At 42.4% G+C, this 17,780-nt stretch overlaps 2 long non-coding RNA genes across 3 annotated transcripts in view; one reads left to right on the top strand and one right to left on the bottom strand.

Moving 5' to 3' along the window:
- Positions 1–2,007: 2,007 nt before the first annotated feature.
- LOC129427315 (uncharacterized) lies at positions 2,008–5,840 on the bottom strand. Its single transcript, XR_008638591.2, has 3 exons — positions 3,632–5,840; positions 2,902–3,026; positions 2,008–2,519 (listed from the first exon to the last, which is right to left on the bottom strand). It is a non-coding gene; the product is annotated as an uncharacterized lncRNA (long non-coding RNA).
- A 2,735-nt stretch (positions 5,841–8,575) lies between these two features.
- Positions 8,576–17,780, top strand: part of LOC141350953 (uncharacterized) — a 271,024-nt gene continuing 261,819 nt past the window's right edge. The window contains exons 1-4 of one of the 2 annotated variants that reach the window (XR_012359061.1): positions 8,576–8,842; positions 8,930–9,145; positions 9,237–9,459; positions 16,976–17,442. This is a non-coding gene — a long non-coding RNA (uncharacterized lncRNA). Of the gene's footprint in view, positions 8,843–8,929; positions 9,146–9,236; positions 9,460–16,975; positions 17,443–17,780 lie in introns of those variants that run through there. The other variant, XR_012359062.1, reaches the window with a different exon arrangement.

Raw genomic sequence — 17,780 nt, 5'->3', positions numbered from 1 at the left:
TCGAATGTTAGATTGCTGTCGAACATTATACCTTAATTCTTAACCGTGGAAGATGGCACCACTGTGCAGCCATCTATGGACAACTTGTAATCTGACATACTATTTTTGTAGCGATTTGGTTCAATAATAAGTATCTCAGTCTTATTGGAGTTTAGCATAAGAAAGTTATGTGCCATCCAGTCCCTAATATCATTAATGCAGTCTGTTAGCTTAGCAAACTGGTGGGTTTCGCTAGGATGTGACGAGATGTAAAGCTGGGTATCATCCGCATAGCAGTAAAAACGTATTTTATGTTTCCTGATAATGTCTCCTAGAGGTAACATATATAACGAGAATAGGATAGGGCCTAAAACTGATCCCTGTGGTACGCCGAATTTAACCGGGGAGTGATATGACTCTTCCTCATTTACATAAATAAAGTCATAGCGATTGGTTAGATACGATCTAAACCAGGCTAACGCCTGACCACTGATGCCAACATAGTTTTCTAGTCTACTGAGTAAGATTCTGTGATCTATTGTGTCAAAGGCTGCATTAAGGTCTAGTAATATAAGGATTGAGATTTCACCACGATCGGATGTAGTAGGTCATTTGTAACTCTAAGCAGCGCTGTCTCTGTGCTATGGTGGGGCCTGAATCCTGATTGGAACTTTTCATATGTATTATTATTCGCTATGAATGTGCGTAGCTGGCTTGCCACTACTTTTCTAATATTTTAGAGAGAAAAGGTAGGTTTGAGATAGGTCTAAAGTTATTAAGATCTCCCTGGTCAAGGTTTGGTTTTTAAATGAGCGGTCTAATAACTGCTAGTTTGAAAGCTGTTGGAACGTATCCTAATTCTAGGGATGAGTTAAAGATATTTAGTACCGTGTCTGACACTACATGAAATACCTCTTTTAGTAATTTTGTGGGAATGGGGTCTAGTATACAGGACGATGATTTGGATGACATTACTAATTTAGAGAGCTCTTCTATTGTAGTAGGTTTAAATGACTCAAGATGTTCGTATGGTAATCTAGAGGTAAATGTACTATTGGGTATAGTGGTGGCCGCTTGCGTAGTTTCAATGTTTTCCCTAATAAACATAATTTTGTTAGTAAAAAAGTTCATGAAGTCATTACTATTGTGTTGGAGTTTACTATTTGTTTCTGTTTGTTCTTTGTTTCTAGTCAGTTTCGCAACTGTGCTTAATAGAAAACGAGGGTTGTTTTGATTTTCTTTAATAAGCGTACTGAGATAGGTAGATCTGGTGGTTTTAATAGCCTGTCTGTAGTGTTAAACACTCTCTTTCCATGCTGAACGCCATACCTCTAACTTTGTGCTTCGGTAGTTTCTTTCCATTTTTCTTTTTAACATTTTAAAGTGTTTTTTATTGAAATCACATTTATTTTGTTTAATTGTTATTAAACTAAAGGTTGAGGAGTCCTTTAATACATTAGGTATTATAAAATACCGACTCAGGTTGTAGCCTGTAGGGGGTGAAAAGGCCCGTGGATGGAAGGTCCACAAATACTGTTAATGGCGGTGTAAGTTAACAGAATTAATTAAAAAGGTTGAGGATTCCTTTAATACATTAGGTATTATAAAATACCGACTCAGGTTGTAGCCTGTAGGGGGTGAAAAGGCCCGTGGATGGAAGGTCCACAAATACTGTTAATGGCGGTGTAAGTTAACAGAATTAATTAAAAAGGTTGAGGATTCCTTTAATACATTAGGTATTATAAAATACCGACTCGGGTGTAGCCGTCAGGAGTGAAAGGCTCTTGGATGAAAGGTCCATAAATAGTGTTAATGGCGGTGTAAGTTAACAGAATTAATTAAAAAGGTTGAGGATTCCTTTAATACATTGGGTATTATAAAATACAGACTCGGTTGTAGCCGAAGGGGGTGTAAAAGCAGCCCGTGGATGAAAGGTCCACGAATACTGGAAAGAAGAAGTGACGTCTTAATGTGATTTGCATTGTTGATATATTGTTGTTATTTTTTGTGACATTTCTGTGACAGATTTATGGTTTACTTTAAATATTTTGTTGTATATTGTAGCCAGGGACGTACTGGGACTGAAATTCAGCCCGGGACTTTAAGATGGAGAGGCCTTTTACGCGAGTGCCCTTGGTGCACGAGCAGGCTTTTTTGCAGTTATTTTAATTCTAGTAGTGTTTTTATGGTATGAACTTGAAGAGAATCAGATTATGCTGAAGACCTAAAAGAAACTTTAGGATAACACCTGCCTCCTCAGGTTGTATAAGCAAGTCACCACTGCACTAAACACAACCAGGTCAGCAAAACCTAATCTCGAACACATAAGTCACAGTATACTGCTAACTTCCAGCATGTCATGTGTACAGTCAGTTGGAGTGATAAAATTGTTACAATTACTCACACATACCCACTCAGATAATCAAAAACTACAATACAGTCCTATAAAATAGAGATTGTGTGTGTACGTACTCACTTTCAACTCTCCCAGGCTCCACTTCCCCTGTGCTGGACCCTGCCTCTGCTTACTGATTGTACAGCTACATATGCATGAGAAGAACATCAGTAATAAATATGACTAAGAATAATTCAATTTTTTTAATTCAATCTGTGCTTTAGTCAGGTTATAATCTAGTAAATGGACTATTGCATTTTATCCTATATGTAAATATGTAATATTGTGCTGTATTTTTCTATTTGTGTGTCCTTAATAAAGCTTTGATTGATTGATATGCCTACCCTGCTGAAAAAAAAACAGCATCAAACCAGCATGAGAATTATGCTGGTCTATGCTGGTTTGATGCTGGATTCGCTGGTGGTCACCAGCATACCAGCACCAAAACACAACATATGCTGGTCTTGCTGGTATGCTGGTTTTTCCAGCAGGGTAATATGATTGCCTACCCAGCCCTGCACACTGACCCATCACTGTTTTTGTACTGGTTCCATTCTCCTCCTCCTCTTGTTCTGCTTTCCTTCCTCCTCCTCATCAATATGACTGCAAGAGTCATCATCAACCTGTCTCTCTCCATCAGTGACCTTAACAGCTAATATACAGACATACAGGGATTCCTTTTTACTGTTTGAACACAATGATGATGTGGAAACGTATGCACGCGCATGTTGGCAATGGAAGTATGGCAAGAATCAGTAGTGAAGCAACACAGACAGAGAAATATATATTTAAAAGTTGACTTTATCAAGTTTTTCAACACAGCTACCAGATCCGTGTACTATAGTGGAGTGAATAGAAGACGTTAGCAGATGGCCAAATATAAAGTGACCATATATACGTATTAGTATATTATTAGTGCAACCAAACGCAATTACCAGACATTTTGATGCTGGGAAACTGTTTTGATAAACTTACTGAGTTGCTAACACGTTAAAACCACTGGGGAACAACACCACTTCCGTTGCCAAAATACGCACACAGGCTATTTCATCAATTTCATAAGCGGGATAATGCAGAGCGAGGCGGTTCCCATAGCGAACACAACCAAGCTCCGCTTTGCGTGGGGTCCTGATAAGCCTGTCGGGGTTGAATTCGCTATAACAACCGCCTCGCTCTACATTATCCCTTATATATGCCTATATTTAAATGCAAATAAAATGATTTCAGTGTATAATAGATGCATCACTAATTGTGCACCTGTCCTCTCCATGCTGCTGGTCCTTCCTCATCTGCACCTCCTGCCACAGCGTCCTTTTGACTGCGAAAAAGGTCTGTTAATTTGGCGCATTTAGCTGCCTCTTGTGCCAACATTTTTATGTTTTAGGCCCCACCCATTTCTTTCTCTTCTTTTCGCAATTTTTACCGTCTTGTCTTTGTTGCATTCACACGAATCCAAACCTGACCAAAAGTAAACTCTTTTGCTCGGCGCCTTTGAGCCAATCGGATGTGAGGAAAACCGAGGATCAGTCCAAGTTGGGAGGGGCCGCTCTTATCTCCCCTCAAGATTTGAAGAATTGGTTTGGCCCGGTCTGAAACAGACACAGCGTTCCGCTGCAGCTGAGCGCCTGGTCAGGCATTAAAAAAAAACTTTTTGACCTCCGGCCGGTTCGGCCTGAAATGGACCGGCCGTTTGGGATTGCTCCCGGAACTCCCGATGGCCAGTCCACCCCTGATTGTAGCTACACCACCCCCTCTCCCTTTTAGACGAGGAACGTGTTTATAGTAATAGTCTTGTGGGGTGGATTCGTTTAAACTGATGTAATCGTCTGCTTTAAGCCAGGTCTCTGTTAGACAGAGTGCATCTAAGTTTTGGTCAGAAATTATTTCATTGATAATTGGTACGTTCAGCTGAGCGCACCACTCTCTGCAGAGCCTCACGGCTCATTTTGATAGCAGGTGCAGGGGTAACAACAGCCCTCTTTAAGACAGGTGTGGTCGTGGCAATGGCTCTTTGGGTAACAGGTGCAGGTAAGGCGGTAGCCATCTTAAAAGCAGGTGCAGGTAACATGACAGCCATCTTGGGTGCAGAGACTTGCTTGGTGACGGCCATTTTAGAGACAGGCATTGTGTCAGCCATCTTAGTGACAGGCATGCTGGCGGCCATCTTAGAGACAGGAATGACTTTAGCCGATTGTCCTGGCATAATTCAAATAGCGCAAACGCTGGATTCATGCTGCCGGCTGGAAATTATAAACCTCAGCTGGATTCTGATATGGCGAGAAAGAGAAAGAGACAAATCCATGTGCAGGAGGTTTATTAAAAAGTAAATCCACACAGGCAGGCAAACAAATCCAATAGGGCAATACACAAACGTAATCCAAAACTCCAGGCAAGGGTCAAAACCATGAACAAGATCCAGAACAAGAAACAAGACAAGGACCACTCGGCAAGGTAGCTGTTACACATACAATACTTTGCAGTGATATGATATCAATGAACCAGATTTATAGTGAACAAACAGGAAGTACAAAGTGAAGTGTGACATGACAAGATTTCAAAATAAAAGACTGGAAACAGAATATGATATCAAAATAAAAGACCTGACAACAAAACAAACAGAACACAAGACAAAACCCTTACAGAACCATGGTTTTTTGGTGTATTGATTACTATCAATTTTGTCAAAACCATGGATATTTTGTGGTAACCATGAAAACCCCTACAATGTGTTAAAATGAACACATAAGGGGTTTTCACACTGTGCTTAACCCTGGGTTATCTTCTTTCTAAACCCTGCTTTTAACCCTGGGTTAAGGTGCGTTTCACACCTGTAATTTGAAAGCGGTGTTAGCACCGCTTTTTACCCAGGGTTATGAAACCCTGCTCTGGAGCAGGGTTGGCACCACATTTGTGGTGTTAACCCCGCATTGTGGTGCCAAACGCATGCAGTGTGAAACGAAGCAGGGTTAGAATGTTATGACCCTAATTAAACACAGCTGAAGTAGCTAATCAAGGCTTGATAATTACAGACAGGTGTGTTGAAACTGGGTTGGAGACTCCTGATCCAGGGTTTAGGAATGCACAGTGTGAAACGTCAAATTATGAATACACAGGGTTATCTCTTAACCCCTGGTTAAGTTTGAACAGTGTGAAACATGAAAAAAAAAAACAGGATTCCGTTAACCCTGGTTTTAGAATAACCCAGGGTTAACAATTTCAGGTGTGAAAAGCCCTATAATGTGTTAAATCAGGGGTCTTCAATGTTTTTTGGGTCGGGGACCCCTTAGATGAGAGAGGCATGGAGCAGGGACCCCCTGATACTAAATGTGTAAAACTGATACTTAAGTAAGCAGTGAGGTACGAGGGGCTGCCTTTTCGTATTAGGCACAACGCAAAGTGGAGTAAAGTACAACTATTGACCAATCAGAATCAAGGACTGGAACTGTTTTATAAATAGAAACAAACCATATTGTCACACAGCCATACTATATTAAGACAATACATTGGCACTATTATGCTGTTGTTGTACATGCATAATTTAGTAAAGTAGATTTAGTGTTTATATGAATATAATAATAATAATATGAATATAATAATAACAATATAATATTATTTAAAGGTATTTGCAGTGTAATAGATTTTCATTTTACTGTGAATTTACCTGAACCTGGGCTTTCAGTTTATAAAGATGACTGACCATGGTGAATGGCACAAAGACTCTCTATTCTGGTGGGGATAGAGGTTGTGCTACTTTATAATTCAGAGGTTTGTTGCCTTGCTCGTGGATCATAATTGTCACGAGTTTGAGTAACGCAGGTTTATTTTCTGCATAGCTTCATATCAGACTCAGGAGAAAACATGCATTAAGTCCGCGCGCATCTCTTTGGGGCAACTTTTTGAGAGGCTATGACTATGAATGTTGCACAAAGCACCATCACGGTGCACGTTTCATACATTTTTAAATGCGAGCGATAGTTTTGTCAAAGTTTATAATGCAGACGGGGAGTGGTGTCATTTGTCTGTTGAGTTAGCGCTTTAAATCTGAACCGCGTGAAACAGCCGTCCAAGTTCAGAAATATAACTTAGATGAGACAATGTCGCACTGATTATAAAATAACTTTCTGAAAGAAAGACACACATGCCAATAAGATTTACCTGTTTTATGATGCCTGTTCTGTCACTACTGCTGCTTCCTGAGTGTACATTTATAATCTTCAGATATTTTATTTTGGTCCGCATGCTAAACTGAACACGCGCCTTCGCGGCCACGCACATGCACAACTTAAAGGGGACATGTAAATTTTTAGCAAAAAAAAGCTTGTGGTCAAACATCATTTGGCGGACCCCCTGCAGTTCCGTCACGGACCCCCTGGGGGCCGCAGACCCCCGGTTGAAGACCCATGTGTTAAATAGTTTAACACAAAGCAATGTGTTAAAATTAACACACCCTGGATGTGTTAATTTTAACACATTGCTTTGTGTTAAACTATTTAACACATTATGTGTTGTTTTTAACACATTATAGGGGTTTTCACACTGCATTTGTGGTGTTAACCCCGCATTGTGGTGCCAAACGCATGCAGTGTGAAACGAAGCAGGGTTAGAATGTTATGACCCTAATTAAACAGCTGAAGTAGCTAATCAAGGCTTGATAATTACAGACTCCTGATCCAGGCTGTTTCTCAATTCCAAGAACGCAAAGAACGGACTTGCGTCCTCGTGGAGATCGAACTTGCCAGACGACCTCGGAAGAACGAACTCAGAAGGTCGCGAGAACACAGAACGCACTTATGACAATTGAGATGTGTGCGATCTTCCTGTTGGTCACCTGACCTCCGCCATTGTTTTGCCACAATGACTTATGGGGCGTGAAGCGATTTCAGTGCGCAAGGCTGCACTCGATGCATCCTCGATATCAAGAACACATCCGGGTATTTTCATGCGTCCTCAGTACTTGCGTTCTTGAGAATTGGAATGAACTTCGACTGTTAATGATGACGTAGCGCAAGGACACGAGAATGCAAGTTCGCTGAAGAACGCATATTGAGAAACAGCCCCAGGGTTTAGGAATGCACAGTGTGAAACGTAAAATTATGAATACCCAGGGTTATCTCTTAACCCCTGGTTAAGTTTGAACAGTGTGAAACATGAAAAAATAACCCAGGATTCCGTTAACCCTGGTTTTAGAATAACCTAGGGTTAACAATTTCAGGTGTGAAAAGCCCTTATGTGTCATTTCGTGCTGATTTAGAGTTCATATAAATAAAAGGGACAACACAAGATGTGTTAAAACAACACAAAGTGTGTTGTTCTAAAAATAACACAGAGATGTGTTAAATTAAGGACAACACACTAGGTGCTGTTACACACTCACAGCTCCGCTGAAACATCACAATTACAATTAAAATATTTAATTCACATCTCCAAAAAACGCAATTGTACTCTGATTATGAAACAGTTAATTTTTTTATTGAAATGGACTGCAAATATGAGTGAAATTGTGTAAAGTAACTCTATCACACTGGATAAGGCTTCAGTAAATTATTATGAAAGCATTACATTAATACTACCCTCATTATGTACTCGGCTTCTTATGTTGTCCACCGTTTTTTTTCTCTTTCTTTTTTTCTGCTTTTATAAATGTAATGCTGCTTTGAAACAATGAAACAATTATGAAAAGCACTTTATAAATAAAATTGAATTGAATAAATAGATGAGCTATTAATAATAATCACTTTAATTTATAAAGCGCATTTCAAAGGACCCAAGGTCACTTGCTCATTGCACTGCTAAAAAATGACTTTCTTTGTGTTTTTGTCTTGGTTTCAGTAAAAATATGAAAAAAAATCAAATTAAGATGTATTAAAAGTTTTCTTGAAATATACTGTTTCATAAACACTTAATTCAAAACAATTGTTCTTATTCCATTGGCTGATTGATTTTTTTTTTTTTTGCTTATTTTCCTAGGTCATTTTGCTTCTTTAAGAAAATGCATCTTAATTTAAGAATTTTTTGATTTTTACTGAAAACAAGACAAAAATACAAAGTCTTTGTTTTTGCAGTGTGACTCCATTGAATGTTCTTGTGTGATAAAGAAAGCCTCTCTTTTTCTCTTGTGGTGTGTGTGTGTGATGTAGATTAAACATGACCGGGCCAAAACGGACATGGCAGCAGGTCAAAATCAAATACAAGAACATTCTGCAGAATGTTAAGGGCCCTGACTAATACTTAATAATGCACAAGCATAGATTGTACCCAGAAGGTGCCTGCTTACACATTGTCTGTACTGTTTTAGCAGTGAAAAAGAATACCCAGAGACAAGGCACGGGTGGTGGGTCACCAAAAGCTGACCTCACCCCAGCCGAGGCCAGCTTTGGAGCTAAATAAAGGCAGGCCTGTTGGAGGGGATCCCTGGAGGAAAAGAGACAAGCATAGGTCCCTCCCAAGATGCCACCCGCTTCATACAAGGTATGTTCTTCCATCTCTACATGGGACACAATCACATTCTATAATCTATTTGGACTGTCCGACTTTGGTTTGCCTATTGCCTTGCAGTGTCTGGCAGCACTGTGTTAAAGCCACCAGCACGAGCACTAGACGATGCTGATCCAGCGAGTACTCCATCAAAGGCATACTGTAGGCCTGGCATGTCTTGTCTACTAGCTTCAATATGAAGCCGATTAAATGTGATAGGGTCAAGGCCCCATTTCATCAGCACATAACGGCAATGATGATGAGGAGACCATCTCTCTGGATTCCAGAAGGCATAAGGTATCATGTCAAACTTGTGAAAGTACTATTCAGTCTAGAATGGTGAGGAGTCATCATTTGGAGCCATCACAAAATCTCTTTTCTTTTACAGGACCCAGTGTCATTGGTGGACTGGACTGCACACACATAAGGATAAAAGCCCCCTCAGGTGCCCATGAGGCAGATTTTGTAAATATGAAATCTTTTCACGGCATTAATGTTCAGGTGAACATAACTTTTTGATATTTTCCATTGAACACTGGCAAAATGGCCTGGCTCAGTCCATGACTCCAGAATCTTTCGGACCTCTGAAATCTATCAGCGCCTATCACAAGGTGAGCCACACAACCCCTATTAAAGGAATAGTCTACTCATTTTCAATATTAAAATATGTTATTACCTTAACTAAGAATTGTTAATACATCCCTCTATCATCTGTGTGCGTGCACGTAAGCGCTGGAGCGCGCTGCGACGCTTCGATAGCATTTAGCTTAGCACCATTCATTCAATGGTACCATTTAGAGATAAAGTTAGAAGTGACCAAACACATCAACGTTTTTCCTATTTAAGACGAGTAGTTATACGAGCAAGTTTGGTGGTACAAAATAAAATGTAGCGCTTTTCTAAGCGGATTTAAAAGAGGAGCTACATTTTATGGCGTAATAGCACTTTTGGGAGTACTTCTACTCGGCGCAGTAACACCCTCCCTCTCCCATTATGAGAGGGAGAAGGGGAGCGGACTTTTCAGGCGAGTCGAAGTACTCCCAAAAGTGTTATTACGCCATAAAATATAGTTCCTCTTTTAAATCCGCTTAGAAAAGCGCTACGTTTTATTTTGTACCACCAAACTTGCTCGTATAACTACTCGTCTTAAATAGGAAAAACGTTGATGTGTTTGGTCACTTCTAACTTTATCTCTAAATGATACCATTGAATGAATGGGGCTAAGCTAAATGCGTTCGAAGCGTCGCAGCGCGCTCCAGCGCTTACGTGCATGCACACAAATGATAGAGGGATGTATCAACAATTCTTAGTTAAGGTCAGTAGCGGAGTGGCCATCGGGAGAGTCGGGACATTTCCCGGTGGGCCGGTAGTGTTTTGAGGCTGCGAGGGCCGGTCTGATAATGGTTAATAGTTATACATTGCAAGTTATATAGCAACCCCGTCTTGGCGGTCAAACTGTGCAGCCTCTTTGCTCAACACAGTAGGCTATATAAAAGTGCTCAACCTGTTCGCCAGGTTTAACCATATTTAGGATTTTTTTTAAATATAGGGGGATTATTGAACGGCCCCTCTCCAAATTGCCATAGCCTGTCGGCCTTTGATGTGAAAAGCCGCGTCGCCGAATACCTGTTTATTTCAGTACATACGCGGTCGGATTGATCCATCAAGCGGAGACTATTTGATAGAAAGTGTGGATTAAGGATGTTTAAAATCTCTAGCCTGGTGGTCAGTACTTGAATGGATAAAATCAGCACATTTGCAAAGGTTTATCTCCATATGGCTATATATCATAAATAAAATTTAGAAGGGTAACTTTGCAGTATCACATTTTATATTTCCTACTATTAGATTTCTATTAGATTTCCATATTAATAGACGAGAGTATTCAACTGAAATATATAAATATCCTCACAACATTATTATTTCTCAAAAAAATTATTTTCAAATGAACTGTATTCTTACAGTTATTCGAAGATGCACACATTATTCCGGAGATGATTTGAATATTAGACGAGATAATATAACGGCAATGAACGTCTCATATGCCATTAAATATCCACATAACTTAATATAACAGCATAATGAAATGAATAAAAAGACAAGGAGCAGGATTGGCATGTAAATTGTATTATTATTAGCGGGAAAAAAAGCAATATTACTGAAATACACTCTGAGGTAATGCGCCAAACACATTAAAATAAATAAGCAATAACCGTGGAAAAAACATTATTATCTCTCAAAACTTTATATGACAAAAATTATATTTTAAGGAAATATTCTTACAGTTATTCAAAGATGCACAAATTATTCCATATTACTCCGATTATGAGCACATTCATCTCTGGTCTCGCTCTGTTATGTAATAGCTGATTGAGGTGCGCATATCTGTCTTTCAACCAGGTATCATTTTGTATTACTCATTTAGGAAAATTAGCAATGATTTAATGATTTTATTAATATTATGAAAATGTTTTTTTTTTTGGGGGGGGCAAATTGATTACAATTTGTATTACCCTAGTTTTACTACAAATAGGCTACGAGACATTTTTTTTACCACGGAGGGCCGGTGGTATACGAAATTTCCCGGTAGATTTTTTGGTCCCACTCCGCCCCTGGTTAAGGTAATAACTGTGACGAGTCAGACAAGGTTGGATCCATTTGCAAATCTTTATTAGTATCACACAGCAGTTTAGACAAAGGCAATGCAATGTAGCGGTAAAACTGGAATGTAAACACAGATACGGCTTGGGGCAGGCAGATAGTAATCGTAATCGTTAACACAGTCCAGAATCGGGGCAGGCGGAAAGCAATCGTAAATGTAAACAGAGTCCAATATCAGGGGAGGCAGAGATCATTCGTAAACGGGTAAACAGTCCAAGGTCGAGGCTGGCATCAATAATCCAAAAGGCAGTCCAAAAGTAATCACCAGGGAAACAAACACAGGGAAAACAGGGAAATAACGCTCAGTAGTGCTGCACGGGGCAAAACAAGACTTCGCAAAGAGCGTTTGTGTGTGTCCCAGGTATATAGGCAGGATAATGAGTAACAGGTGGAGTGTAATCAGCGGAGCGTGGGGCATAGTGGGAAATGTAGTTCCAGTTAGAAGTCAGGTGAATGTGATGTTTGAACACCGGGGACGTTAGCGCTGACATCCGTAACAGAACCCCCCCCCCTGCGAGCGGCTCCAGACGCGGGACAGGTTTTTCCTCGGACGGCCACGGGGGCGAGGGGCCGGCTTATCCGGATGAGACCTGTGGAAGACAGTTATGAGATTGGGATCCAGGATGTCCTTAGCGTCCTCCCACGATCTCTCCTCCGGGCCGTACCCCTCCCAGTCTACCAGGTACTGGATGTTGGATCCCCGCCGTCTGGAGTCTAAGAGCTCGTGTACCAGGAAGGCTTCCTCACCATCCACGATGAGTGGGGGGGGGTCTTGTTGAGCCGGACTCTACAGCCGTCCCCGGATTCTCGGCGGGTTTGAGCAGGGAAACATGAAAAGTGGGGGAGATACGATAATTAGCAGGCAGTTGGAGACGAAAAGACACAGGATTAATTTGTTTTATGATTTTGAATGGACCTACATACCTGGGACTTAGTTTCTTGCATGGTAGTCGAAGCCGGATGTCTTTGGTGGAGAGCCATGCGAATTGACCTGGTTTGTATGAAGGTTGTGGTCGTCTGGACTGATCTGCCTGTTCCTTGGATCTTCTGACTGCACGTGAAAGATGAACGTAGGCTTGTCTCCAGGTTTCTTGACTCTTGTTAAACCACTCATCCACAGCGGGGACTTTTGATGGCTCGTCATCCCACGGAAGCATAGGTGGTTGGAACCCGAGTATACATTGGAATGGAGAGAGACATGTAGCAGTTTTAGTGATGGAATTCTATGCATACTCGGCCCAAGGTAAGAAGCGACACCACTCATTCTGATTTTGATGACAGTATAATCTGAGGAATTTGGTGAGTTCTTGGTTAGCACGTTCTGCCTGTCCATTAGACTGTGGATTATATCCGGATGTAAGGCTTATGTTGACGTTGAGTGTTTTAAAGAAGGCTTTCCATACCCTAGATGTGAATTGGGGTCCACGGTCCGACACAATGTCCTCAGGGAGTCCGTAATATCTGAAAACGTGACGTACCAGTTGTTCGGCTGTTTCTAGGGCTGACAGGAGTTTGGGCATGGGGACAAATCTGCAGGCTTTAGAAAAGCGGTCCACGACTGTAAGGATTATGGTATTACCTTTGGAGAGGGGTAAATCAGTGACGAAATCCACAGCAATATGAGACCAGGGCCTTTTGGGTATTTCCAGGGGCTGAAGAAGACCTGCCGGAGCTTGGTGGAGAGATTTATTACCTGCGCATGTGATACAAGCATTGACAAACGTGGAAACATCCTCATGCATAGATTGCCACCAAAATTTGTTTCTCAGTTTTTGTAGTGTAGTGTTAATACCTGGATGTCCTGAGCTGGGAGAGGTGTGTACCCATTGGATGAGGTGTCGTCTGAATTTGGGTGGAACAAATGTTCGATCAACGGGGCACCCACTGGGTGGTGGTTTCTGAGCGTTGGCTTGGTTAATTTCCTGAACTACATTCCAATGCACGGGTGCAACAATAAGGGTGGGTGGGATGATGGGCTCAGGTTTGCTGGGTTGTGGAACAGAGTCGTATTGACGAGACAGGGCATCAGCTTTCGAGTTCTTTGACCCTGGACGGTAAGTGATTATGAACCGAAAGCGAGTAAAGAACAGGGCCCACCTAGCCTGTCTGGTGTTGAGACGCTTTGCTGATTGCAGATATTCAAGGTTGCGATGGTCAGTAAAGATGGTGACTGTGTTTGGCACCCTCTAGCCAATGCCGCCATTCTTCTAGCGCTGCCTTCATCGCTAGAAGCTCACGATTACCCACATCATAATTGCGTTCAGCTGCATTCAGTTTTCTAGAAAAATATGCACAGGGAAAAAGTTTATTGGGTTCACCTTGCCTTTGTGATAGTATAGCGCCAATGCCTGAGTTGGATGCATCTACTTCCACAATGAACGGACGATCAGGATCAGGATGATGCAAGATGGGAGCTGACGTGAACATGAATTTAAGGTCTTCGAATGCTCTTTTTGCATCGGGACACCACGACAACTTATGATTGGTTTTCCGTACCAGGGAAGTTAAAGGGGCTGCGATGGAACTGAAATTTCTGATAAAGCGTCTGTAGAAGTTTGCGAAGCCCAGGAAACGCTGGAGGTCTTTTACTGATTGGGGTTGCGGCCAGTTTAATACTGCATGTACCTTTCGTTCATCCATAGCTACCCCTTCGGGACTAATGACATACCCCAGAAATGAAATGGATGTGGAATGGAACTCACATTTCTCTGCCTTGGCGTAAAGTTGGTGTTGTATGAGTCGCTGTAGTACAGTTCTGACGTGTTGGATGTGTTGTTCTCTGGAATCGGAATAAATCAGTATGTCATCGATGTACACAATGACGAACTGGTTGAGCATGTCTCTGAACACGTCGTTTATGAAAGACTGGAACACGGAGGGACTGCTAGATAGGCCGAAGGGCATGACCAAATATTCATAGTGACCATTCGCCATAGAGAATGCGGTCTTCCACTCATCACCTTCGCGGATGCGAATGAGGTTGTAAGCATTGCGCAGGTCGAGCTTACTGTAAATCTTGGTGTTGCGAAGCTGTTCTAGGGCTGCAGGGACTAAAGGAAGCGGGTATCTGAATTTAACTGTGATTTCGTTGAGTCCGCGGTAGTCAATACATGGACGTAGACCCCCATCCTTCTTCTCCACGAAAAAAAATCCTGCTGAGGCGGGTGATGTGGATTTACGAATAAACCCCTTGGATAGTTCTTCGTCTATGTACCTTTTCATGGCTTGGGTCTCGGGCTCTGACAGGGGAAAGATGCGGCCCTTAGAAAGTTGTGAGTTGGGAAGCAGCTCGATAGCGCAGTCGCAGGATCGATGGGCTGGAAGCTGTGTTGCTTTGGTCTTGCTAAATGCCGTTGCCAGGTCATGATATTCCTTAGGTACATTGTCAGGAAGAGGAGTCATGGTACCTACTGGTGACGGAAGTGGAGGTAATTCAGGTTTTCTGGGAATACACTTTAACTGGCAAGAGGGGCTCCAGTGCACTATTTCCTTGTTGCTCCAGGAAATTAAAGGGTCATGTTCGTGTAGCCAGGGGAAGCCAAGGATGATGGGATTATGAGGTGATGGCATGGCGTAGAAGATGATGTTCTCAGAGTGATTGGTGGAGATGTTCAGGGTTATTGTTTCTGTGATATCCGTGACGAGACCTGAGCCGAGGGGTCGTCCATCTAACGCTGAGACAGAGAGAGGTGAGCAAGGGATTAATTTAATATTGTGAGTTTTAACTAGATCAATGTCAATGAAGTTACCGGCAGCCCCGGAATCTAGCAAGGCTTTAGTATTTACAGTGTGACCATGAAATTTCAATGTAACAGGAATTTCGAGACAATCAAAAGTTCCCGTGGGGGAAAGAGCACTCACCCGGCCCAAACGGGACTGAGCAGGTCGAACAGGGCATGAAGCTATGACATGTCCGGGCTCGCCGCAATATAGACATAATCTCTCTCTGAATCGGGGATCTCTCTCCTCCACAGTTAATCGTGCACGACCCACTTGCATGGGTTCACATTCCTCGGTTGACGTAACAGGGGAGGTACTCACATAACGGGTGGGTCTTCGTGTCCGGACGAGATTGTCAATGCGAATGGCCAGATCCACAAACTCAGTAAAACTCTTCCCTTCGTCTCTGCAGGCCAATTCAGATTGAAGCTCACCACTTAATCCTTGCCTAAACATCGTCTTGAGGGTGGTTTTCAGCCAGTCTGTTTGTGCTGCTAACGTGCGAAATTCCAACGCGAATTCAGCCGCGGTGCGGCGACCTTGACGCAGCGCCAGCAGACGCTCACCCGGATCACGTCCTCCAGCTGGGTGCTCGAACACCGCCTTCATGGTTTGTTGGAATTCGTCGTATGTGCTGTGATCAAAACCTCCCGAAGTCCATAATGCTGTTGCCCATTCTAAAGCCTTACCGGTGAGTAGCGTACAGACTAGCGAGATCTTGCCGATCTCGGTGGGGTAAACATGGGGTTGCTGAGCGATGAATAATGAGCACTGCATGAGAAATCCACGGCATCTTTCAGGTGTACCATCCAATTTCTCTGGGAAAGCCAGTCGTGGTGTAGTAGGAGCGACAGGATGTGGCTGGTGAGCTGGTGGAGGTGGCTGTGCAGTGGCTGCCGCGGAGGAAGCAGCGGCTGACGCGGCCGCGAGCCCGTGTAGGCTCTGAACGGAGCGCACAAGCTCCTCCGTCAGTGATGTTAGCCTCGCTAGCTGTTGTTGGTGAGCCATGAGGACGCCGGCTTGCGACGAGAGCTCTCCGGTGATCTGGGAAAGAGTTGCTGGATCCGTGGGCGGCGAAGTCTTCTGTGACGAGTCAGACAAGGTTGGATCCATTTGCAAATCTTTATTAGTATCACACAGCAGTTTAGACAAAGGCAATGCAATGTAGCGGTAAAACTGGAATGTAAACACAGATACGGCTTGGGGCAGGCAGATAGTAATCGTAATCGTTAACACAGTCCAGAATCGGGGCAGGCGGAAAGCAATCGTAAATGTAAACACAGTCCAATATCGGGGCAGGCAGAGATAATTCGTAAACGGGTAAACAGTCCAAGGTCGAGGCTGGCAGCTAAACATCAATAATCCAAAAGGCAGTCCAAAAGTAATCACCAGGGAAACAAACACAGGGAAAACAGGGAAATAACGCTCAGTAGTGCTGCACGGGGCAAAACAAGACTTCGCAAAGAGCGTTTGTGTGTGTCCCAGGTATATAGGCAGGATAATGAGTAACAGGTGGAGTGTAATCAGCGGAGCGTGGGGCATAGTGGGAAATGTAGTTCCAGTTAGAAGTCAGGTGAATGTGATGTTTGAACACCGGGGACGTTAGCGCTGACATCCGTAACAATAACATATTTTAATATTGAAAATGAGTAGACTATTCCTTTAATAACCACTTTTTACATAATGTCTGTGTCAAGAATATCACTGTGTTTATGAGATAGTAATGATGAGATTTTGTGTTGACAGGTGAATTCTCTGGTGTATTGCTGGGAGACAGGGGGTATGGCGGCAAGCCTTTTTTCCTGACACCTTTAACAGACCCCCAGGACGCACAGCAGGCCTACAACTATGCCCATGCCAGGACCAGGGCTAGAGTTGAAATGACCTTTGGCCTCCTGAAGGCATGCTCTCACTACCTTCACAAATTAAGGGTCAGCCCTGTGAGGGCATGTGACATTACTGTGGCTTGTGGTGTCCTCCACAATGTGGCCTGCCTTAGGAAGGAGAGGGCATTTGTCCCGCATTTATTTCAGTCAGCAGACATGCAGGGTGTGTTATATACAGACCTTTGAATGTATATTTATCCTTTGGTTGTATAATAATGCTTTGATTCATGCTTTCCATCTTGTAGAGTCACTGTGTGACTTCAGTTTCGAAAGGAGCTGATGGTTTACCTTCTTTGTTTTGTTCTTATTCAATAAAGAAAAATAATGTTACACTTTGTGCTTTTATATTTATATGAAATGTGTATTTTATACGACAGAGTATAAGGGCCCCACCGAGGAAAGGAGAAAATCATACATTTGAAGCTGGTTCTTTCTGTGGAAAGATGCATATTGTTTTTACAGTTCTGATAATTATAACAATTTGATGCTGATGTGCCAAAAGATTAAGTATGTCCTTGTTTCTGAAACCATACTGAAGTACAATTCCACGAAATGCCCCACAACTGTTATTGTAACAACTGTCCTCCTCTAAAACAACAAGTTACAATATTACGACTTCATTCTCTGTCAGTGGGTGTAGTTATATGTGATAACAATGTATATTG

Source organism: Misgurnus anguillicaudatus, chromosome 19 (genome assembly GCF_027580225.2).
Source record: "Misgurnus anguillicaudatus chromosome 19, ASM2758022v2, whole genome shotgun sequence".
In the NCBI taxonomy this organism is placed as follows: domain Eukaryota; kingdom Metazoa; phylum Chordata; class Actinopteri; order Cypriniformes; family Cobitidae; genus Misgurnus; species Misgurnus anguillicaudatus.
This window is presented reverse-complemented; position numbering and strand designations above follow the sequence as displayed.